Source organism: Ailuropoda melanoleuca, chromosome 16 (assembly GCF_002007445.2).
Source record: "Ailuropoda melanoleuca isolate Jingjing chromosome 16, ASM200744v2, whole genome shotgun sequence".
Taxonomy (NCBI): Eukaryota; Metazoa; Chordata; class Mammalia; order Carnivora; family Ursidae; genus Ailuropoda; species Ailuropoda melanoleuca.
This window is the reverse complement of record NC_048233.1, coordinates 63,138,625-63,157,913: the sequence shown is the minus strand read 5'-3', so window position 1 is coordinate 63,157,913 and position 19,289 is coordinate 63,138,625. Positions and strand designations below refer to the sequence as shown.

At 41.9% G+C, this 19,289-nt stretch overlaps 1 long non-coding RNA gene across 2 annotated transcripts in view; it reads right to left on the bottom strand.

Annotated features, from left to right (window-relative positions):
- Positions 1–19,289, bottom strand: part of LOC109489355 — a 79,227-nt gene that overhangs the window by 41,218 nt on the left and 18,720 nt on the right. For both annotated transcript variants that reach the window (XR_002142322.2, XR_002142323.2), the window contains exons 2-3: positions 8,463–8,626; positions 5,843–5,963 (exon numbers count right to left, since the gene is read on the bottom strand). This is a non-coding gene — a long non-coding RNA (uncharacterized LOC109489355). The remainder of the gene's footprint in view (positions 1–5,842; positions 5,964–8,462; positions 8,627–19,289) is intronic.

Here is a 19,289-nt window from a genome sequence, read left to right as displayed (position 1 = left end):
CACAAACCGCTCACCCACTCCTCATTTAGCCTCTAGCCAAAGAGGTCAGCCTTCTTCCTCACTAGCATCTACTTTGTACCCTTCTCTATCTTGCCTCTTCCTCCAGAACAAAGGTCTCCGTTTTAGTACAGTGAGTAGATTTACAATATAACAAATTTAACAGTTGAAAGTCCTAAAATTCATCCTCAGCAAAACTTGCAAAGCAGCTGCAAAAAAGATGAATGCCACTCGTGGGATCAAAAGCCTAGAAGGATTTTGTGGAAAAGTTCAGTGGTGTGTGCAGGCAAAGTCGATTCTGAACAGAAGGCCCGGTTTGAGGGTAGAGTGTCCATCTGTCTCATTATGGGCTGGAAGTGCCACGGATAACTGGGTTTTGAAGGACAGAAATCCTGGTACAAAGTGCAGGGTCTCATGATGCCCCTTGCAGGATCCTACGCTTAAAATTCAGAATGCAGCTTCCAGAGGGTTGGAGAAAAGGCAAAGTAATTTTAAGGGCAGGTGCTGGAGGTTTACTTTTGCCTCTTTTCAGAGCTTTTAGTACTTAGAAATTTGTAGTTAAATATGCTGCTTCTCTCTGGAAAAGAGACTCACCCCTGTCCCACCTCTGCCTGGGGCATAACAAATTTCATATGGAAACCTGAAAACCCAGAGAGGAAAATGCAATGCTTCAGACACCTCGTGTCGGACTGGCTGTCACAGACCCTGCTTTGGGTCAGGCTGTTTAAGAGTCTTTGGAGCAAGCCTTTATCTAGAGGGGTCATTTTATAGATCCATTAAATCTACATTTTCTCTTGGGCTCCTTTCCCCAGCTCTCCTCAACCCCGCTCTAGTCACACACTCTAAAAACCCCCTTAAGCCCCAGAAATAAATCTCTATAAACTGCCAAGTGTTCAATCAGGCTTTTACTATATCTCTTTGCAATTAGAATAAATTTACTGCTCGGAGAGATGGGGGGAAATATGCAAGGTACTCCTTGGATAAATACACTGCAGCGAGAAAAGTAGGGGCTCTGTAAAAATTATCTTTGTGAATTCAACAAGAATCAAGGTCACTGGAGCGGCTACATACCAGGGAATGTTAATTAATGGGCCTGCAGCTGGTGGTACCACTTGGCTGCTCGGCTCCAGCTGCTTGCTCCATATTTCTCTCGTTTGTAGGACCATTCTTGGATCAAATCCCATCTCTTTTTTTCCTCCAAGTACAAAAGTACATAAGTCTATCCTGGAAGGATGCCAACCTTTCAGAGAACTAAGGAAAGTGTTGTTTCTTTGCTATTTTTATCTCCTTTTTTTAAAGAAAGGACACTCTATCACCTCGGGAGCTGGATGACTTGCGGTCAGCGTTCAAGCTGTGGTCTGAGGTCACCGTTCTGGCACCGTCCGCGGGGAGGTGTCCTGAAGACGGAGAGCCGAGAGGGACACTCAGAACTTCCCCTCCGACTAAAGTGGAAGACACCTGAGTCATGATCTTCTCCACGACAAGGTTTGCATGTTAGGCCAGTCTGAAGGCAAGGTAAAAATGCAACCAGAACATCTCAGAGATGAAGATAGAAGGAGAAGAAAACAGGAGAGAAGGAGGAAAGACAAGTCTGACAGGAGAGGCAGAAATTATTTCCAGGGTCAGGGTAGTCTCTTCCATTTACAGCTGCTGGGAAGCATTAAATGAGACCGGGCATGTAAGCCACTTAGCGCACTTGGCAGGGACACGGGCCGCTATTGTGAACTGTAATAAAATTTCAGCGACGAGGTAGAACAGAAGTGTTCAGCGCGGGCCTCGCCACGCAGCCTGTATTTAGGCAGTGCGTCGTTCTGGCTAAGTATGGACTTCAAAGTCAGAAAGATCTGGGTTCAAGTACCTGCTCAGCCCCTTAAGTAGCTATGTGTCACGTGGCTGCTGCATTATTAGTCTTTTAGGCCTCAACGTTGTCATCTGGAAAATGGGGCTAATAATAGTACCTGCCTCAAGGCTACCGGGTGGAATTAATGAGATGCAGCATGTAAGCCCTTTGACGAAGTGCTTCGTACCTGGTTCATCTCAATCCATATTCATTGTTAAAAGGCGGGCTCTTATCATTGCTTCCATAGGTCAGCAAGGGAAGAATCAGGAAAAGTGTTTCAGGGCAAGGGTTGGCCTCTCTGGGCAGGTGAGACCGCTTAGGAAGAACAGTTTTCTAAAGCAGTGAAAACAGTCTACTTGCTTATAACCAGCCTTGTTTTTCTTCTCATTTGGAAATTTCTTTCCTTCAGTGTTACACAGTAGAGGGACTGGGCGTTCTTCCACACAATGACAGACATGCAAATCTCGCCCAGAAATAACAGGGAAAATGCCTGACACTGCTTCTTTAAGGAATTCTCCAGGTAGTCATTAGCCATCAACTCCAGGCTCATGGCTCTGGGGACGGCTGCCCCCACTCCCTGCTAAGACAGGCAGGTCGTCATCCACTTGGGCCAGTTCCTTTGTGAGGGGGGACCCAGCTTTACCGCGCCCTTTTTTAAGAAAGGAAGAATGTTCTTAAAACTTGGGAAATGTTTTCCATTACTACTTCACACTGTAAAACGATATTTGGGCCTTTTAAATGACTTGGGAAGGGTTCTGAAATTAAGGAATATGGATTTAAAGGAGCCTTGGGGGATTAGATTGTTCCTCCTCTTTGAAGCATTTGAAACAACTTTAATCTGCTTTTAGACTTCTATCCAATTTGGTATGGCATTCTAGTCGAGTACTGTTGCCTTCCTTGTGGAACTGATACTTTTGTGCCTCTTCTAAAATGCAGGAAGAGAAATATTTGGGGCGGAGAAAAAAAAAAGCTTGAGTTTAAAGAACAAGACTATTCAAGGTGAAAGGACAACTTCTAAGATGCTTGAAAGACATTATTAAATTTGTGTTCTCAGCATAAGAAAATCAAACAAACAAAAGCCTAGTTGTATATGCAACCACAATGATCTGATTGTTCATATCTAACTTCCTGGTTGTTGGTCCTTCTATGATATATATGGTGTTTTACGATATGCAAAAAAATGTAAATACTCTCATGTAATAATACCAGTCTGGGAGGCAGGCGTTATAATCCTTATTTTACCAGCAAGAAAACTGGGGTTCAGGGAGTTAAAATTTTGCTTAAAGGAAATGTAATACATCAAGAACTTGACCTGGGTCCCAGGGCTTTGAACCCAAGACCTTTTCCACAACATCCCATTACTTTTAACCTCTCATGTGGCCTGGGCAGCCTTGGTCAACTTTCCATGCCTCAGTTTCCTGATCTGTGAGATGAAAATCATACCACTCTGACTTCCTTTCGGGGCCTGGAGAATAGATTTTCCAGGACAAGTCCACCTATCACGTGACCAAGATTTCAGGGAACGGTGTACAATGAGTCTGAATGAAACACACTCTGTATTATACCAGCAGATAGAGAACCTGGAGAAGCAGCAGACAGGAAAGGGGGGCACACACTTGTCAGTTTGGGGGCTTAATTCCCTGAAGCTATCAAAGAGGAGATAAGGGTATTATCAAAGTAAATGAAAACTCAACAGCCAGGCCAGTCTAGAAGAATATATAGTTTTGAAATATCTAGGAAAATATTATATTCTCCTTTTTATTTATTTATTTGTAACAAGTATATCTATTCATTGTCAAAATAATCAACAGAAAAGTACAGAATTAGAAAGTGCATTCCTTCCTTCATCTGCTCCTTACCTGCCTCACTTGCTAGGCTCCTCACTGTTAAGTGAATGTTTATCTCCTAAAACTTTTTTCATTCAACTACTATGTCTATGGGTGTATTCAGATACACTTGATTCACAATATGTATTTTTAAAGTGGGGTCATACAACACGTATTGTTCTATAACTTGCCTTTGTAAAATTTTACAATGTATCATACATACCTGCTTATACAGACCTCTCATTTCCACCTGCCCCGCTTTATTGAGGTCTCCGTGACAAATAAAAATTGTATATATTTGAGGTGTTGAACACATGTTGTTTTGATCTATGTGTACATTGTGAAATGATTACCACAATCAAGCTAATTAACACATCAATCACTTCACAGAGTTACCGGTGTGGTGAGAAGATCTACTCTCTTAGCAAATTTCAAGAATGCAATACAGAACTATTAACTCTAGTCACCATGTTGTCCATTAGATCTCCAGAACTTATTCATCCTGCCATAACTAAACCTTTGTACCTTTTGATGAACATCTCCCCATTTCCTCCAACCCCTAGCCTCTGACGACCACCATTCCAAACTCTGCTTTTATGTGTTCAACATTTTTAGACACCTCTCATTCTTTTTATTTTTTTAAAGACTTATTTATTTATATTAGAGAGAGCAAGTGAGCAGGGGGAGGGGCAGAGAGAGAGGGAGAAAGAGTGGGAGATAAGCCAACTCACCACTGAGCACAGAGCCCAATCCCACAACCCTAAGATCATGACCTGAGAGGAAATCAAGAGTCAGACCCTCAGCCAACTGAGCCACCCAGGTATCCCCAAGAGCTTTCACTCTTTTTAAAGCATGAAGAGAGTTCCATTAAATGGATATGCCATAGTTGATTTAACTACATTCCTACAGATGAAGATATAGGTTACTTCTGGTTTTTTTCTTAACTATTACAAATAATGCTTCAGTGGATAATAATAATAATGGTTCATTAATATGAAAGAAAACAATCTAGGGATAAACAGGCTAGAACAAACTTGGCAAAGAAAGCTATAACAAAACCCTTACCAGTGAGCCCCATGTGGTGCACCTGAGACAACCAGACCCTTCTCAGTTTAGCTCCTTGTTATTTCAGATCGCTAGCTAGAGCCAAAGAAGGAACCGGGGCTGGGGGGAGGGGACAAGTTAAAGAAAGAAAAAAAAATGCAGAGCAGCATTTTTGAAAAGTTGATTAATTTGAACTACGTGTACGTACATCTTAAAGAGAACTCAGTAGCAAGTGTGTAGAAACCCCGTGGAGAACCATAGGATGTGTAAGGAGCATCGCCTATGAAGCTCAGATTGATGGCATTTAAGAAGGAAAATGATGGTGACAGTGAGAAAATGTTTGAGCATTTAGTCTCCACATCAGTCCCCATAGGACAGGGGCTGTGTTTTCTTTCTTTGTAGCCTCAAAACTTGGCATAATTCGTGACAAGTAAAAAGTCTTAATAAGTACTCGAAGAAAAGCAGAGGATACTACCCTCAAGAGGACCAAGTCTTTTGGACACGAGCCAGCAGAATCTACCTGAATATAGATAAATCTTGATTTGTGACTTGAAAAATTATTTTAAAATGTTAAAACATTTAGCTTAAGTTGAGAAGCAATAAGTTTAAAAAGGTGTCGCTAAAATCCTCTGTATTTAGCTTATGGAACATATTTCTCGGCGTACTCTTCTTTGTGTTCCATTCACTCCCTGCTCAAAAATACATAACAAGTTAAGCTGTAACTAATTGGTCATTGAAGTTTTAAAAATTATTTTTTAAAATTGAGGTCATTTTTTTAAACCCATCACTGAATTGTTTTGTGTCTAGTTGCCAATTGTGTTAGTGGACTGTTTTCTGCCTCTTGGCCTCAAGATTCATGTTCTAAATGAAGTAAAAAGGATCAAGTGACCCATGGTATATCTCCCATCTTGTCAACAGAGAATTCAGGGGGAATGTTTAAGACATAATCCTCTGTGCGATGGTCCTATTCAGTGGCTAACTATGGTCCAATCAACCAAAGTCTCAGATAACTAGATGTGTGTGTGTACATTCCTTAAGATATTATTATGAAGAAAAGGATAAGTGAAAGATAAGCAGACTGATATGAAGCGATTCACTTTTTAAAAAAGAAAATAGCCAACTTGAACACCCTTACCTTCTACAACAGGGTCAGCAAATTACCAAATATTTGCCGAAGAGATGATTGCCAACCCTGTTCGCCATCTGTTGAATTCTCCAGAACCATAATCCATACTCATCGTGATGACCTTGACACACTAAGGGGAGAAAGACTGAATTAAACTCAATACCACTGCTCATATTGTATTTCAATGCCTTATATATTGAATATATTCATTCAACAAACATGAGCAGAAACACTAGATAGTCAGGAAGACCACTCTCCAGTCATTCTGAATCAGCACGATTGTTCTGTTGAGCCTTTTCATCACTTCCGTTCTCAAACCAACCTTGAATTCTCCCTCCCCATCTCGGCAGGAGCTCTAGTTCACAGTGAGACATGCTTCAGAGTACTGTGTATAGTTTGTGGATAGAATTATTTGCTGGGAGGTGACCACCAGCTTGGTAAGAGAGGAGGAATGATCTAGGTAGAAGGACAATTTTAGAGTCATCTTTTAATAGTGTGGCTCAGAGCGTGGGAAACTAGACCGAGGGCTGTGGTCTTGGGTTCTGGACCTTTCTTACTATATTGCTGTCTGACTCTGGGCTTCAGCTTCTTCATCATAAAGTAAAAGAGTCCAGTTAGGTGACGGTGCCGTGGAGATTAGTACCTTCTACTAACACATGGAATAGGAATGCTGATAAAACCACCTCAAGATAAATTTCTAAAATCTTAAAGACTTATGATTCTTTATAGAGATGACTCCCCAATCCCCCAGGGAGGGATTCTAAGGGCACTTCTCTTGGACACCAGTCCTAACTGTGTGTCCCCACCTCCCCCTCCCCTACCCCTAAATCAGGCATTCCTTATACTCAGAGATTCTGCAAAGGGCCTCTCCTTTCCAAACTAGATCAGCTATAAACCTTGTCCTTCCTGAAGGCCATGAGAGCCTGGAGTTTGTGTCAGGGACTCAGAGCAATAAACCCTGCCCATGGTCCTATGCTAGCAGTAGCATTCTTTTGCTCTGCCCCAAAAGGCCTTTCTTTGTAGCTCCCTGAGCTCAGGGAGGCCCACCTGTTTCAGCCCATTGGATGGAGAGGCCCATCTTCCTTCAGCCAACTTAAAGGCCCTCAAAGAGAAGACCTTCACAGGGGACTGGGATTCCCAACTGAAGCCAATTTTGGCCTGGTCTGAAGCCATCACCAATTTAGAGGAGTGAAGAAAGACTCAACTGCAGGGCTCTTAACCTTTGCATCCAGTCACTGTGAGGCCAGTAATGTCTCACGTTACCCTTTGGTTAAAGAGGAGTTTTCTGAATTGGTTTTGGAGTTTCTGGAATTGGTTCTCTAATCTGATTAGAGTTAAAGGCACTAATGGTTGTATTTCCCGTAGCACTGATCGTCCACGGTGTGTTGTGGAAATAGAGAGACACAAAATATGAACATTGGATGCTCCTAAGCAAATATGTACAAAAGGCAACATTCTGGGTGACCACATAGTATGCCTCTTCAAAGGAAATCCATTGCCGGCTCTTACAGGAAAGAGTTATTCCCCCCCAGCCCCCTTGCCTGTCAGAACAGCGGCTTACTGCTAACCTGAAGAATGTGGCTCAGGAAATGGCTGGTGTGGCTTTGCTAGTGGCTGAAAGGCCCTGGGGTGGGAGCAGCAGCCCGGAAGCAGCACGTGTTCTATCATTTGGCCAGGAAAAGATCTCATGAGGCAAATGGTGTCTGGTTGGATCATTTGGTTTTTTTTTCCTGCCTCACTGTCCCGTTTTTAAGAGTCAGTGTAATAATAACAACCGTGACACCAGTGATCGCTCACATGGCCCTTAGTGTGCGCCAGGCACATAGCCGTCAGGCTGTAACAGATTCATGTATTTAATTTTCACAACAACACGATGAGGTAGGTATTATTATTAATCCCATTTTACAGATAGGGAAATGGAGGCAAATCCCAACAGCAAATGAACAAGGAGCCAGGACTGGAGCCCAGGAAGTCTGGCTCCAGAGCCTAGGCTCTCAGTGCACTTGGGTGATCCTGTGAGGTTTTATCCTCACCAAGCCACTCAGTGGCGATATGACCTTGGACTGGACCCTAAAACTCTGTGCGCCTCTGTCTCTGAATCTTAACATGAGAATAAGAACAGCTCCTGTCTGATGGAATTGCTGTGAGCCCGAAGTCAGATGATAAATGCAAAGGGCTTAGTCCGGGGCCTACACATCATAAGGGCTCAGTAAATGGGCTTCACATGCACTGTGACACCAAGGTACTATGGGCACCGTCAACTCAGCCCAGCTGCGACATCAGTGACAGAAGGAAAGGATGTTTGGTAGTGGGCAGGCTGGTGACTGCAGCACTGTGGGACAGACAGCTCTGGACTCAGGAGCCCCATGCAGAGAGTAGGGACACTCAGGCAAAATGTTTGTGTTTCCAAAACAGCTTAGAAAAGCATTGCTTTGGGAAAAATATTTAGTGCTCCTTATTCTAGAGAGGTGAGTCAAGCCTGTAACCAGGAGGCTATTAGAATTGCTCCATTGCTCCATAGACAGGCTGGCTGTCTCCCCTCCCTTCTGCCCTGACACCATTCACTGCTGATGGGCCACAAGGAGACTCTCCCCTGTATAGATCCTCTGGGTCCCAGTTAATGACCTACCTCATGAAGCATCTTGATTTCAGGAGGTGATGCTTAGAAGTGAGGGAATGAAGCTGAGGGCCTCCAGATGCCCACATATGTCAGCCTGGTTTGAATAATGGGAGGTCACAGGTCAGCAGTCCAAGCTGGAGAGAGTTCACTAAACTGACCAGTGTAAAAGAGACCTGCAGTAAGGGAACAAAGAAAAATTGTATCAAAAATTAAAATTAAATATATTCATGCAATGGAATATTATTCGACCACAAAAAGCAACGAAGTACTGATGCATGCTATTACATGCATGAACCTTGAAAACATTACATTAGGGGAAAGAAGTCAGTCACAAAGGACTGTTGCACCCTGTCGTATGACTCCATGCATAGGCATACTTCATATTCATGGAATCATATAATGTGTGGAAAGTAGCTTAGTTATTGCCGGGAGGGAAAATAGCCTGATGGGTGTGAGGTTTCTTTTTGGCTGATGAAAATGTTTGGAATTGTATAATGGTGACGGTTGTGCAATACTATGAATAAACTAAAAACACCACTGAATTGTACGCTGAAAAAAGTAAAAATGTTTTATGTTAAGTGAGTTTTATCTCCAATCAAAAATTGAGCAATAAATTCTAACATTCTAAAACAAATACGTCCAAAAGGTATGACTTATAGAACTTGTATTCTTCATGTTTTTTCCTGCATATTCTAAATTTTTGATAATAAGCATGAATTTCTTTAACAATTTTTTTTATTTTGAAATAATTCCAGATTCACAGAAAGTTGCAAAGATAGCACATTATGGTCCTGGATACTCTTAATCATTTCCCTCTATAGATGCATCTTACTTAACTACACTATAATAAGAAAGCCAGGAAACTGACATTGGTACAGTGTGTGTGTGTGTGTGTGTGTGTGTGTGCACGTTCTATTTCATCACATGTGTAGATGTGCAGAACCATTCCATCACCGCAAAGATCTCCCTCGTGCTACCCTGATAGTCACACTCATCCCCCTCCTTCCCACCAACTGCTCATCTCTCTAATTCCATCACTATAATTTCAAGAATGTGGTATCAATGGAATCATACAGTGTGTGACCTTTTGAGATTGGCTTTTTGCACTCAGCATAATGTCCGTGAGGTCCTTCCAGGTCGTTGCACATATCAATAGTTGGCTTTTTGGCTGTTGTTGAGGATGATTCATGGTATGATGCACCACAGTGTAACTAGTTATTCACGGGCAGTTTGGTGCTTTGCAGATCTGGGCTATTGCGAGTAAAGCTGCTGTGAATACTCCTGTTCAGGTTCCTTCATTTCTCTGAGATAACCGCCCAGGGATAAATTGCTGGGTCGCCTGGAAAGTCTATGTTTAGTTTTTAAGAAACGACCAAACTCTTCTCCAGAGTCACCGTACCATTTTACGTTCTCACCAGCCACGTATGAGAGATCTGCTTTCTCTGATCCCCTGTTAGGACTTGGCATTGTTGCTGTTTTTTTACTTTGTCTTAATAGGTGTGTGGTGGCATCTCACCATGGTAAATGCACTTCTTTAATGGCTAGGAATGTTGAACATTTTTTCCTGTGCTTATTTGCCATCTGTATACCCTCTTCTATGACATGTCTCTTATAGGCTGCCCATTTTCTAATTTGGTTGTTTGTTTTTACTGTTGAAATTTGAGCATTCTTTGTATGCTCTAGATACAAATCCTTTGTCAGATGTATGGTTGGCAAATAATATTTTCTTCTAGTCCACAGCTTGTCTTGTCATCCTCTTTACATAGTCTTTCACACAGCAAATGCTTTTAATTCTCCCGAAGTGTAATTTGTAATTTTTTTTTATGGGTTGTGCTTTTTGATGTTGGGTCTGAGGACTCTTCATCGAGCCCTAGATCTTGCAGGTTTTCTCCTTAAAGTTTCCTGGTTAAGGATTACTTTTTGAAAGAACATATTTTTTTCTAAGTCTAAAAGAAAAACATGCCTATTGTAGACCATTTGGAATATAAAGAAAAGCTCAATGGGGAAAGTTAAAATCACTAATAAAACCAACATCCAGAAATATGTTTGGTATTAGATGCCAGGACTTGCAACTTAATAAAAATGTCACCTCCTTTATAATGGGAAAACAGAACCCTCCAACAGTAAACTGCACTATTGAGTACCAACCCGAGTGCTGAGGAAAGGTGCTTCTCTTAATGCCAAGATCAGCTGGGGGAGTTGCCATTCGGAAAAGGCTAAGAACTACTGACCCAAACAGTGAAACTATGTTTATGAACCACAGCTGTTAGTCACAGACTGTAATTGCCCTACCAGATAAAGAAGCTATTTAAGAGAGCAGGTTGCTATAGCCGAAAAGAAACAGAAAATAGTCTTTTGGAAATCACAGGACGGTAACTAAGGGGAATGTCAGGTTTAAAGGTGGAACGGATCTTTGTGTATTCACTGGCCTGAGACAGGCTGATCTTGCGCGAAGATGCGAAGATGATCCGGCCCTGGCTGATGTTCTGTTTTGTTGGAGAGAAACTGGTTGAGGTTCTCCTTTTTCAAGTCCTGTCTTGTGGGGCTTCTGATGGCTAGAATCCTCCAGCCTAACCACTTCTGGGCACCTGGAACTTTGCCTCTTGCCCCGCCCCCCTCATTTGCCTGACATGTTGGTCACACAGTAACAGATATTGGTCACACGGTAACAGTTGTGATCGGAGCAGTGGACTCCAACAGTACTCACTCCTACCCTCACCCCACCCCCTCAACACAGCAGATGTGAGCTAGTCTTCAAACAAAGCATCAGATAGATTTCAGAGGCATTGCTCCCTACCACTCACCACCAACCTTCTGAGAAGTTGATATTTTATGAAAGGGTATTTTGTGGGGCACCTAGTAGCTCCATCAGTTAAGCCTCTGACTCTTGGTTTTGGCTCAGGTTATGATCTTAGGGTCATGAGATGGAGACCCGCCTGGGCTCCTGCTCAGCCAGGAGTCTGCTTCCCCTCTCTCTCGCCCGCTGCCCCTCCCCCTACGTGCCCCTCTCGCATGCTCTCTCTTTCTCAAATAAATAAATAAATCTTAAAAAAAAAATGAAAGGGCATTCTGAGTGAAACTTGCTGTTTAAATTGTTCAGTGACATTAGGAAACAATTCTGAATTTTATTTGGTCAGTCTAGATTTTTCAAACATTTTCAAATATCTAGTTTATACTCATTAAGGCTGCTTCAGTTTCTCTCTCCTTCTCCCTCTGCTCCTCCTTCCCCACAGCGCTCTCTCTAAAATAAATAGATAAATCTTTTTTTAAAATTTGGATTGAAAGTTAATTATGTGGTGAAAATTGCAACCTAAATGTCCGTTGACTTAGATTATAATAGATGCATACAAAAGCTCAGCATTTATTGTCATGGAAAGGTGCCTACCTATACTGAGTTTTTAAAAGCCAGTTATAAATTAACAAGTAGAATTTGATCCTATTTTTAAAAAGGCATTGAGAAAGAAATATAACAAGATATTATCAGTGGTAATCTCTAGATGATTAAGTTATGGAGAATTTTATTTTTTTTAAATTTTTTCATGAGTTTTCTAAATCTAATTGCACTGAGCTTATATTGCATTAATAATCGGAAAAAAGAAAACTAATTCCCATCAGTGGTCATAGGATTGCATGTTAAACAGAACTATATATATAGTTCACAATTGTATTTACTAGTTTTATATGATAAGTTATAAAAACTCATATTTTAAAATTTTCAAAAGGGACAAGGAGTATAAAGTGAAAAGTAAGATTTCTCTTTTGTGAATCCCATGGAATTACTGTCAACAAAAAATATTGAAAACAGAAATTGAATAGTGAGAGCAGATCTGAAATGCAGAAGCTAATGTAAAGAAGTATGAGAAAATCTTGAAGACGAGTGAATGAAATTTACCAGCCCACTGCCAGCCACACCTCAGCCCACTTCCAGAACATCGCTTGTAATCACATTGCCCTTCTAATAAGGAAAATCACCCTCTTTATACTCTGAGCATGTGGGTCCCAACAGACGTTGACCCCTAGTCAGGCATGCAAATTAGCATGGGCCCTAAAACCCAAAGGAATCAAGTCAAATTCAAATTACATAGCACATTTCGGTGGTAAGTCAGAGAAGCAGCAGGCACTGCTCCTGGTGTGTGGAAGTGCGTACACATGTGTACACGTATGTTGACTCCCAATCCTCCATGCTTTGACTTCAATGTCACTTTCTCAGAGAAGAGAAAACTTAGCTTGGCTAAATTGGCATAGCCCCTTGCTTTATTCTCTACCATCATCCCTGATCATATCTTCAGGACCACTTATTACTATTTGTGATTTTTTTTTTAAGATTTTATTTATTTGTTTATTTATTTGGCACAGAGAGAGAGAGAGAATAGGCAGGGGGAGCAGCAGTTGGGCGGGGAGAAGCAGGCTCTCTGCTGAGCAGGGAGCCCTGCGTGGGGCTCCATCCCAGGACCCTGGGATCATGACCTAAGCCCAACGCAGACGCTTAACCGACTGAGCCACCCAGGCACCCCACTATTTGTGATTTTTATTTTTATGTATTTATACCTAATCGCTACCTTCCCTCTCTCCCCAGGTTGTAAACTTCATAAGGCCTGGGACTGTGTGCACACATGAGCACACGTATGCATGTGTGTGCATGCGTGTGTATGTGTGTAAAATCTGGCTTTGTTTAGCCATCTTTTATTTTAGTCCATTATAGGAATTTAATAAATATAGTGTAAATAAGATGGAAAATTTTACAAGTCCATTTTTTTTAAAGATTTTATTTATTTATTCAACAGAGATAGAGACAGCCAGTGAGAGAGGGAACACAAGCAGGGGGAGTGAGAGGAAGAAGCAGGCTCATAGCAGAGAAGCCTGATGTGGGGCTTGATCCCAGAACGCCGGGATCACGCCCTGAGCCGAAGGCAGACGCTTAACCGCTGTGCCACCCAGGCACCCCTTTACAAGTCCATTTTTGAGATGAAATTCTGATTTCATTAATGTTTTAGATAAGACTGACCCTTGAGGGTCACCTGGGTGGCTCAGTTGCTAAGCGTCTGCCTTCGGCTCAGGGCGTGATCCTGGAATCCTGGGATCGAGCCCCACATCGGGCTCCTCCACTGGGAGCCTGCTTCTTCCTCTTCCACTTCCCCTGCTTGTGGTTCCCTCTCTCGCTGGCTCTCTCTCTCTGTGTCAAATAAATGGATAAAATCTTTAAAAAAAAAAAAAAAAAGACTGACCCTTGAATGGTAGGTTTGTTGATTTATTGTTCATTCTTTCACTCATCCAATCAACAAACTTTCATTAAGAGTCTACTATTTGCAAGACTCTATGCTAGGTGCTGGGGATAACAAGGAAGACAAAAACAGGTGAATATGACCTAGGTGGACAGGAGCTATGATATGGGAGATACAGGGTTTTAGGGGAGCATGGAGTTAGCTATTTTTGAACTTTGAGAACTGCCACTGATTTTTTTCTCCACTCGTCACCCTGTGACTTCCATTCAAACCCCACAACTTCCTACCCAAAATGTTGACTTGGGTCATCTGTACATCTGTCTGTTTATATAGAAAAGATTATCATCAACTTTTAAACAGAAAATTGTGTAAGGAAGTGACACCCTAGCAAACAAATAAGAAACCAGAGGGACAGTTTGAAAAGCTGTCTCTGCGAAGCAGGGTTTTATAAAGAGCATTCTCTCTCCTTCTTCTTTCCTTCCATTCTTCCTCTGTTCCTCCTTCTTACCTCCTCTCTCACACACAGCTCAGACACAAGACATGGAGAAACAAATGTTTTCTGACTCGATGACTTCAGCGGATTAGCACTCCTTTGAAAGTGATATTGTTACAGCCATAATGTGTTTATGTGTAACACAGACATCTTTATGTATAATGCAGACGTGTCTGTGTGGGGAACATTAACATCCTGGCCTTGTCATTTAGCGAGGTAGGAAGTTCAGCCCAAGACTATAGATCTCCAAAGCTTTGGGGAATCTTGATACAGGAGAAGGAGGGAGCTGGAGAGAAGAGAGGAGATTTCTTTAAGGATTATTTCTCTTTTTTTCCTAATTCTCGTGGGCTTAACTCCTACTCTCTGAGAAACAATCCCCCTCCAACACAGCTGGGATGGTTGTCAGCCAGAAGGATCCTTGTTGGGGATAACAGTCATCCAAGAAAGGGTCAAGCAATTAGAAGATGCTGGTAAATCACAGAGGCACCACAATGAGAGTTCCACTTTATAATAACCTGATGGCAAAACATTTATTTCAGACCCTGACACACCATCCCAAAAGAAACAAATTAGAGGGAGTGTTTTTTCAAATATTTTCTTTATATATCAAAACATATCCTAGAAATGAACTTTTTATTTTCACATTTTAAAGGTCTTTATTCCTCATAAATTATGAAAGTAATCCAGGCTTACTGTAACAAAATCAAATAATATGAAAGTATATAAATAAAAAGTTAGTCTAGCCTCTCCTCTATCCCACTCCCGAAAGTAGCAGTACAGGAAGGAATATGATGTGAGCCCATATACGTAATTTAAAGTTTTCTAGTAGCCACGTTAAAAAAAGTAAAAAGGGACTAGGTGAAATTAATTTTAATTATGTATGTATTTAATGTAAAGTATCCCAAATATTTTTACTTCAACATGTAATCAATATTATCAAATTATTCATAAAATAGAAAATTATTATTGAGATATTTACCGCTTTTTGGTACTGAGTCTTCTGAATCTGATGTGTGTTTTACACATGCAATACATCTCAATTGGGATGCTATATTTTCATTGAAAATACTTGCTCTGTATTTAGATTTCCTAAAACATACAGTTGAAGGACCAGTTTTAAATTAAACATGAAGTAATTAAAATTAAATAAAATTTTAAAACCAGTTCCTCACACCAGCCACACTGTGAGTACTCAGTAGTTACATGCAGCTACCATACTGAACTGGTAAACCACAGAGCAAACCACTATTATTTTTGGTGTGGAACGTTCTCAACCTTTTCTCTATGCATATGCATATATAATTAATATAATATAATACATATTACACATATCTGGATTTCATTTCAGAAAAAACATAATCATGCTGTATATATTCTACTCAATGTAATTTTTTCACTTAAAGTTATATTTGGATATTTTTATTATATATTACTATAAAATATTATATATTTTTTATTCTTTATTACGGTTGTGTAGTAGATTTATTTAGCCCCTTCCCTACTAGTGGACCCATAAGTTATCGTTGCTATTTTGCAGTTATAAACATCTATGTTTGCATACTTTTGTTGGTATTTCCACAGGGTAAATCCCAAGAATTGACACCTATAAGCCAAAGGGTATGCCCATGAAAACATTTGAAAGCTAATGCCCTCCCAAATACTTGTGCTAAATTTTATCCTACACTTTTGGCTGGTGTTCCTCTCCAGCATCTGTAGGTGTTCCGACATGCCAGAATCCTTAAACATCAGAATGAAAAGATCGTATAGCTCGTCTATTCCAGTCCCTTTATCTGCTGGACCAGGAAAACCAAACCTAAGCTGTGGGAAAGGCCATGCAGCATGTTTGTGGCCAGGCTGGGACTTGAGCAGCTTTTAGGTTCTTGCCCTCTGTCCCACCATGCATGGTGGAGCTGGGCAGAGTCTCTGGAAGCATCCTGGGGAAGGGCATCCCTCCTTGGACTCGGCCCCGCTGCGCCTCGCTCCTGCCCTTTGTCATTAACAGCTGGCGTTGGCTTAGATCAGCAGGCCTCTCAATGGAGCGTCACATTGTGCCTCACTGAACAAGGAGCAGGAGCCAAGGGAGACTTTCCTCCACATTTGTATCCAAAATTAAATTCAATCTGCTCAAATGCTTGCTACAATTTCAAAGAGTGCCTTTCCTGCCTTTCTTCTGCTAAACACAGCCAAATCATGGCAGAAGGACAAAAAAAAGGTATTTTGTTTCATGCAAAAATAAACTCCACCGTTCAGCAATTCCTGGTGGGCCACCTCAGAAACATTCACCTTTAACAGGAGTCACTCTGGGAGGACAGAGGCAGAAGGGCATGAAGGTCCTTTTGGGAGAAGGTGGCTCCCTTTAGCTACCCTCTAGCCAGCGAGGCCCGTGAGATACTAGAGGCAACTCACATGCCAGAGAGATGGGCCCCTCCTGAGGACTGTAGACCTCCCTTCGGCTCCCTGGAACTTTACAGAACCCATAAACACAAGAGCTATCTTGTGGAATCCTTGTAGGTAAGCTCCGTGTTCAAATACTCACTGGTGCCAAGACGGGGCCTGGAAACTGTGTCTCCTGACTCTTATCTCCAGAATGTGTCCCTCTTCCCCATCAGTCAGTCCCTGGCCCCATCCCATACCCAGCCCAGCCACAAAGAGCCTCGTTCTCTATTCTCCAGCTGCTGCCTACACCCCCAGCCCAACTTCATTACAGGCATTAAAAATTAAAACCACTTTCTTATGCTATTCATTTTTTTTTTTTTCTAAAAATCAATTCAGGGGCACTGGGTGGCTCATTCGTTAAGCGTCTGCCTTCGGCTCAGGGTGTGATCCCGGTGTTCTGGGATCAAGCCCCACATCAGGCTCCTCCACTGTGAGCCTGCTTCTTCCTCTCCCACTCCCCCTGCTTGTGTTCCCTCTCTCGTTGGCTGTCTCCCTCTGTCAAATAATTAAATAAAATCTTTAAAAAAATAAAAAATAAAAAAATAAAAATCAATTCAGGCATTTTAATTCTATTTATTTTTTCTTCCTCTGTTGTTTTACACTCCCACTTTCTGCCCAATTATGATGCCTTCTTCACATAGTGGCAACAAAAAGCCAAAATTCAGGTAGAGGAAGCCTCCTGGTTTTTTGTTACATGGTGACAAATAGTTTATGCTTCAATGCCTGGTGCCTCTTTTGGCTCTTGGGGTTTTTTTTTTTTTTAATTTTTATGTGTTTCTTTGTTAAGGGAAGAAAGGGGAGTACCACACTAGGAAAAGATAGGGGGCAGGAGAGCCCACAAGCAAAATAAGGATTTATTTCATGCTGTAATTAGCATGTCATCATAAGGTTTCGTACTTTGTCATCCTTGATACATCTTTACCCCCATAGGCAATTCCCTGACAAGCCTGTTGATTTTACTTCTGCGGTATTGTCAAGTCCACCCACTTTCTCCATTTCGACCATCTTCACCTTCAGTGGGATAGGATGGGAGATTCGGTCTTCTCCCAGTTAGATCCTGTCCACTTGCACCCACTCTTGCCTGTCCAGTGTGTGTCCCATGCTGTAGACAGAAGGCCCCCAAAGGACTTTTAAGCCTCATGTTAAATGCGGTAAGGAATAATAATCGCAGGCATCATCATCATTGTTAAAATATGAGCATTTCCTGTGTGCCAAGCATGGTTTTTCATGCTTTAATACCCGAGTCACTGATGCTTCACAATCTTGGAAGTAGATAGTATCATCTTAAAGATAAAGAAATTGAAGCCTGGGGATGTATGTAATTTGCCCGAGGAGACAGCAATCGCAGGGCAGAACCAACTTAGGAACCCAAATCTAGAAGAATTATTAAGAAATATCCATGTAATTAATATTTACAGATACAGCGATGCCAGCGAGGTCACACTCAGGTGTAAGTTGTTGCACAGACCCTGCAGGATGCAAAGTGAGTTGCATCTCACTGCCTGGGAGTTGCTGCCTGGACTGCTGGGTTGAGAAAGACCACGGGCCCTGGTGGGAAACTAAGGGATTAAAGATGTCTGTCCTATGGGGAATGCATTTTTTCCCTAATGCTGGAGTAAAGATGATCACAAATTTAGTGATCTGAAACAATACAAATTTATTATCTTATGAGGACCAGGAGATCCAAGTGGGTCTTATTGGGCTAAAACCAAAGTCCTGGCAGGGCTGCGTTCCTTTCTGGCAGGTCTAGGGGAGGATCCAGTCCTCACCTTTTCCAGCCTCCGGAGGCTGCCCTCCTTCCTTGGCTTGTGGCCCAAGCCAGAAGTGGCATTGCTCACTCTGCTTCGGTCCTTCCATCACCTTCTCCGACTCCGACCCTCCTGCCTCCCTCGTTCACTCTTAAATGGACTCTTCTGATCACACTGGGCCCAGCCGGGTGATCCAGGATGATCTCCCCATCTCAAGAGCCTTAACTTACACACATCTGCAAAGTCTCTTTTGCCATATAAGGTAATGTGTTCACAGGCTACAGGGATTAGGATGTGGACATTTTGGGGATGCCATTATTCTGCCTCCCAAAGGGACTTGGATCTTTCTTGCTTTTCTATCTTTCGTGTCTGCCACACAATAGGTATGCAAATCTTTGATGAGTGAATAAATGAAAGAATCGATTAAAAAAAACAACAACAACACTCCAGAATAATAGAATATCTGTCTCAAGAGTGTAAGGAAATGCTGCTGTTTTTAACATGGAAATCTGGGGGGAATCATTTTCTTAATCTTAATTCCCACAGTTTGGGCAATGCCAAAATTAATGCTGGGGCTTGAGGTTAATACGAAGCAGTGCTGAATGAATTTTTGGTTTGCCAGTTATCTTAACCCGTCTGGGCTGCTATCACTAATTGCCATACAGTGCGTGGCTTATAAACAACAGAAATTTCTCACAATTCTGGAGGCTGGAAGTGTGAGATCAGGGTGCCAGCATGGTCAGATTCTGGGAGAGCCCTCTTGCAGCTTGCAAATGGCCAACTTCTCACTGTATCCTAATAGGGAGCTAGTTCTCTGTGTCTTTTATAAGGGCACTAATCCCATCTGGGAGAACTCTCCCCTCATGACCTGATTACCTCCCAAAGTCCCCACCTGCTAATACCATCACACTCAGGATCAAGGTTTCAACATATGAAT